The sequence below is a fragment of the Lepus europaeus genome, chromosome X, assembly GCF_033115175.1.
Source record: "Lepus europaeus isolate LE1 chromosome X, mLepTim1.pri, whole genome shotgun sequence".
NCBI classification, from domain to species: domain Eukaryota; kingdom Metazoa; phylum Chordata; class Mammalia; order Lagomorpha; family Leporidae; genus Lepus; species Lepus europaeus.
In genome coordinates this window covers 6,679,198-6,685,558 of record NC_084850.1, presented here as the reverse complement: position 1 = coordinate 6,685,558, position 6,361 = coordinate 6,679,198, and positions in this window count along the sequence as shown.

Here is a 6,361-nt window from a genome sequence, read left to right as displayed (position 1 = left end):
AAACCCAGTAGGAGAAGAGAAATAATTAAAATCAGAGAAGAAATCAACAGGATTGAATCCAAAAAAACATTACAAAAAATCAGCCAAACGAGGAGCTGGTTTTTTGAAAAAATAAACAAAATTGACACCCCATTGGCCCAACTAACTAAAAAAAGAAGAGAAAAGACCCAAATCAATAGGATCAGAGATGAAATGGGAAACGTAACAACAGACGCCACAGAAATAAAAAGAATCATCAGAAATTACTACAAGGACTTGTATGCCAGCAAACAGGGAAATCTATCAGAAATGGACAGATTCTTGGACACATACAACCTCCCTAAATTGAGCCAGGAAGACATAGAAAACCTAAACAGACCAATAACTGACACAGAAATTGAAACAGTAATAAAGGCCCTCCCAACAAAGAAAAGCCCAGGGCCAGATGGATTCACTGCTGAGTTCTACCAGACATTTAGAGAAGAACTAACTCCAATTCTTCTCAAACTATTCAGAGCAATCGAAAAAGAGGGAATCCTCCCAAATTCTTTCTATGAAGCCACCATCACCTTAATTCCTAAGCCAGAAAGAGATGCAACATTGAAAGAGAATTACAGACCAATATCCCTGATGAACATAGATGCAAAAATCCTCAATAAAATTCTGGCCAATAGATTGCAACAACACATCAGAAAGATCATCCACCCAGACCAAGTGGGATTCATCCCCAGTATGCAGGGATGGTTCAACATTCGCAAAACAATCAACGTAATACACTACATTAACAGACTGCAGAAGAAAAACCATATGATTCTCTCAATAGACGCAGAGAAAGCATTTGATAAAATACAACACCCTTTCATGATGAAAACTCTAAGCAAGCTTGGTATGGAAGGAACATTCCTTAATACAATCAAAGCAATATATGAAAAACCCACGGCCAACATCCTATTGAATGGGGAAAAGTTGGAAGCATTTCCACTGAAATCTGGTACCAGACAGGGATGCCCTCTCTCACCACTGCTATTCGATATAGTTCTGGAAGTTTTGGCCAGAGCTATTAGGCAAGAAAAAGAAATTAAAGGGATACAAATTGGGAAGGACGAACTCAAACTATCCCTCTTTGCAGATGATATGATTCTTTATTTAGGGGACCCAAAGAACTCTACTAAGAGACTGCTGGAACTCATCGAAGAGTTTGGCAAAGTAGCAGGATATAAAATCAATGCACAAAAATCAACAGCCTTTGTATACACAGGCAATGCCACGGCTGAGGAAGAACTTCTAAAATCAATCCCATTCACAATAGCTACAAAAACAATCAAATACCTTGGAATAAACTTAACCAAAGACGTTAAAGATCTCTACGATGAAAACTATAAAACCTTACAGAAAGAAATAGAAGAGGATACCAAAAAATGGAGAAATCTTCCATGCTCATGGATTGGAAGAATCAATATCATCAAAATGTCTATTCTCCCAAAAGCAATTTATACATTCAATGCAATACCAATCAAGATACCAAAGACATTCTTCTCAGATCTGGAAAAAATGATGCTGAAATTCATATGGAGACACAGAAGACCTCGAATAGCCAAAGCAATCCTGTACAACAAAAACAAAGCCGGAGGCATCACAATACCTGATTTTAGGACATACTACAGGGCAGTTGTTATCAAAACAGCATGGTACTGGTATAGAAACAGATGGATAGACCAATGGAACAGAATAGAAACACCAGAAATCAATCCAAACATCTACAGCCAACTTATATTTGACCAAAGATCCAAATCTAATCCCTGGAATAAGGACAGTCTATTCAATAAATGGTGCTGGGAAAATTGGATTTCCACGTGCAGAAGCTTGAAGCAAGACCCATACCTATCACCTTACACAAAAATTCACTCAACATGGATTAAAGACTTAAATCTACGACCCGAAACCATCAAATTATTAGAGAGCATTGGAGAAACCCTGCAAGATATAGGCACAGGCAAAGACTTCTTGGAAAATACTCCAACAGCACAGGCAGTCAAAACCAAAATTAACATTTGGGATTGCATCAAATTGAGAAGTTTCTGTACTTCAAAAGAAATAGTCAGGAAAGTGAAGAGGCAACCAACAGAATGGGAAAAAATATTCGCAAACTATACTACAGATAAAGGATTGATAACCAGAATCTACAAAGAAATCAAGAAAATCCACAACAACAAAACAAACAACCCACTTAAGAGATGGGCCAAGGACCTCAATAGACATTTTTCGAAAGAGGAAACCCAAATGGCCAACAGACACATGAAAAAATGTTCAAGATCACTAGCAATCAGAGAAATGCAAATCAAAACCACAATGAGGTTCCATCTCACCCCGGTGAGAATGGCTCACATTCAGAAATCGACCAACAACAGATGCTGGAGAGGATGTGGGGAAAAAGGGACACTAACCCACTGTTGGTGGGAATGCAAACTGGTTAAGCCACTATGGAAGTCAGTCTGGAGATTCCTCAGAAACCTGAACATAACCCTACCATACAACCCAGCCATCCCACTCCTTGGAATTTACCCAAAGGAAATTAATTTGGCAAATAAAAAAGCCATCTGCACATTAATGTTTATTGCAGCTCAATTCACAATAGCTAAGACCTGGAACCAACCCAAATGCCCATCAACAGTAGACTGGATAAAGAAATTATGGGACATGTACTCCATAGAATACTATACAGCAGTAAGAAACAACGAAACCCAGTCATTTGCAACAAGATGGAGCAATCTGGAAAACATCATGCTGAGTGAATTAAGCCAGTCCCAAAGAGAAAAATATCATTTGTTTTCCCTGATCGGTGACAACTGAGCGCCAAAGGGGAAACCTGTTAAGTGAAATGGACACTATAAGCAACAATGAACTGATCAGCTCCTGTCCTGACTTTAGATGTACAATGTAATACTTTATCCTTTTTAGTATTTGTTGTTGTTGTTGTTGTCCTAGTACTATTGGTTGAACTCAGTAATTAACACACAATTATTCTTAGGTGTTTAAATTTTAACTGAAAAGTGATCCCTGTTAAATCTAAGAGTGGAAAAAGAGAGGGAGGAGATGAACAATTTGGAACATGCTCAATCGGACTGGCCGCAAATGGTGGAGTCAGAAATGTGCCAGGGGATTCCAACACAATCCCATCAAGATGGCATGTACCAATGCCATCGCACTAGTCCAAGTGATCAATTTCAGCTCACAATTGATAGTTCTGATAGGTCTAAGAGTCAAAGAGATCACACAAACAAGACAAGTATCTGCTAATACTAACTGATAGAATCAAAAAGGGAGAGAAAGATCCAACATGGGAAGTGGGATACACAGCAGACTCATAGGATGGCAGATGTCCTAAACAACACTCTGGCCTCAGAATCAGCCCTCAAGGCATTCAGATCTGGCTGAAGAGCCCATGAGAGTATAGCAGGCATGGAAAGCCAAGATATCATGGAAAAAAAAAAAAAAGACCTAAATGAATGATCTCTGTGAGTGAGATCCCAGTGGAAAGAACGGGGCCATCAAAGAAGGAGGTACCCTTCTCCGAAGGGAGGAGAGAACTTCCACTTTGACTATGACCCTATCGGAATAAGACCAAAGTCAGCGAACTCTAAAGGCTTCCATAGCCCTGGCAACTCATGACTAGAGCCTAGGGAGATTACTGACGCCATGAACAGGAGTGTCAAATTGTTAAATCAGCAACAGGAGTCACTGTGTACTTACATCCCATGTGGGATCTGTCCCTAATGTGTCGTCTAAAGCCAAGTGATGCTATAACTAGTACTGAAACAGTATTTTTATACTTTGCGTTTCTGTGTGGGCACAAACTGATGAGGTCTTTACTAATTATATACTGAATTGATCTTCTGTATATAAAGAGAATTGGAAATGAAAAAAAAAAAACAACCTGGTGTTAAAATGGAAATGGCATAGAAAATTAATTAATTTGAAAAAAAAATTATGTAAGATCTCTGTCTTTAATGTGCTGTACATTGCTATTTAATGCTATAATTAGTAATCCAATGGTAGTTTTTTCACTTTGTGTTGCTATATGGGCAAAATGTTGAAATCTTTACCTAATATATACTAAACTGATCTTCTGTATACAAAGAGAATTGAAAATGAATCTTTACATGAATGGAAGGGGAAAGGGAGCGGGAAGGGGGAGGATTGCGGGCGGGAGAGAAGTTATGGGAGGGGGGAAGCCATTGTAACCCATGGGCTATACTTTGGAAATTTATATTCATTAAATAAAAGTTAAAAAAAAAAAAAGAAACAATGACCTGATCAGCTCTTGTCCTGACTCTAGATGTACAATGTAATACTTTATCCTTTTTAGTTTTTTTTTTGTTGTTGTTGTTCTAGTACTAGTGGTTGAACTCTGTAATTAACACACAATTATTCTTAGGTGTTTAAATTTTAACTGAAAAGTGATCCCTGCTAAATTTCAGAGTGGAAAAAGAGAGGGAGGAGATGCACAATTTGGGACATGCAGAATCAGACTTGCCCCAAATGATGGAGTTAGAAATGTACCAGGGGATTCCAATACAATCCCATCAAGGTGGCATGTACCATTGCCATCTCACTAGTCCAAATGATCAATTTCAGTTCACAACTGATGACTCTGATACGTCTAAGAATCAAAGGGATCACACAAACAAGACAAGTGTCTGCTAGTACTAACTGATAGAATCAAAAAGGGAGAGAAAGATCCAACATGGGAAGTGGGATACACAGCAGACTCATAGAATGGCAGACGTCCTAAACAATACTCTGGCCTCAGAATCAGCCCTTAAGGCATTCAGATCTGGCTGAAGTAATTCCACTTTTATGATACTATATTTTCCCAGACTATCAGTGCATGTCCTCACTATCCACCATATTGGCTCCGCCTCCATTCTACAGGCTTTCTATGCATGTGGAGTCCTCCCATATCTGATAAAGTAGCTGAACTGTTATATACACTACTGCTCTTCTAGTTTCAGGCTCACAGCACCACTCGTACAAGTTACATAATGTGAGTGCTTTCACTTAAGTCAATGCTCATGAATATTGAGCTCTACTGGTTCTCGAATGGAACTCAGCATCAATGAGTACAGGGAGAAGAATCAGTGCCCTGAGCGATACCTCTCTCTCTCTCTCTCTCTCTCTCTCTCTCTCTCAGAGTGTGTGTGTACGCGTGCTTTCTGGTATCCTGGAAAAACCCATCTCCCATTGCTTATTTTTTCATCAACCCAGTTAGGAATCCAGTGACTTCATGTCTTAAGTCCTCTCAGGGAGACTTTTTTTTGACAGGCAGAGTGGACAGTGAGAGAGAGAGAGACAGAGAGAAAGGTCTTCCTTTTTGCCGTTGGTTCACCCTCCAATGGCCGCCACGGCTGGCGTGCTGCGACTGGCGTACCGCACTGATCCGATGGCAGGAGCCAGGTGCTTATCCTGGAGGGAGATATTAAAAAAAGACTTATTAATTTATTTGAACAGTAGAGTTAGAAAGGGAAAGGAAGAGTCAGAGGAAGGGGGGTAAGTGGAAGGGGAAGAGAGAGAGAGAAGGGAAGAGAAGAGAGGAAAGTACATAAACAGGGAGCTGGATCAAAAGTATAACAGCCAGGACACAAATTGTTGTTCATAGGATGCTAGCATCACAGGTGGCAGCTTAACCCGCTTGGCCACAGTACTGGCACTGGGAAGATTTTATTCCACTATTTCTTTGATTCTCCTCCATCTCTTCCTTTTTTTCCTCCTAAAATTCCGAGTAATTTGCACATTGGTCTTTTCATATTTTCCATATCCATTTTTTTATATTTTCAAGTAGGTCCAAGAACACAAGTTAGGATTCTGACAGTGACTGTTCTCTCCTTTAGTTCATCTACTCTATTGTTTAGTTGGAAAATCAAGTTGTATAGTTTCAAAATTATCCTTTGTTCTGCTTTTGAATTTCCTCAAATTCTCTCATTTTCTATTTAAATTGCTGTTTCTTCGAGTATATCTGTTTACCTGGCTGTGTTCTATGGATCTTCCTGTCTCCAACTGCTAAGCTGGTGTTTATTTTGTTTCTGTTGTTCACTCTGTGAGACTCAGTTCCCGTTGTTTAGAAAGCACTAAGTTGAGATAGATGTAAAGCACTAAGTTGAGATAGAAGCAGGTGAAAAAGACTCAACTCCACAAGGCCAGTATTGAAGCAGATGTCAGTCCCTTGTGATCAGTTACTAAACATGTGTCCTTTTGTTCTGACTACCAAGATTTTCATGTTCTCTAGCTCAGCCCAGTGGTTATGGATGTTGTCTTTCAGGTGTTCCTGCACTCAATGGAGGAAAAAAAATCCCATACTGATTTTTCCTGCAGAGCCCAAGGCTTC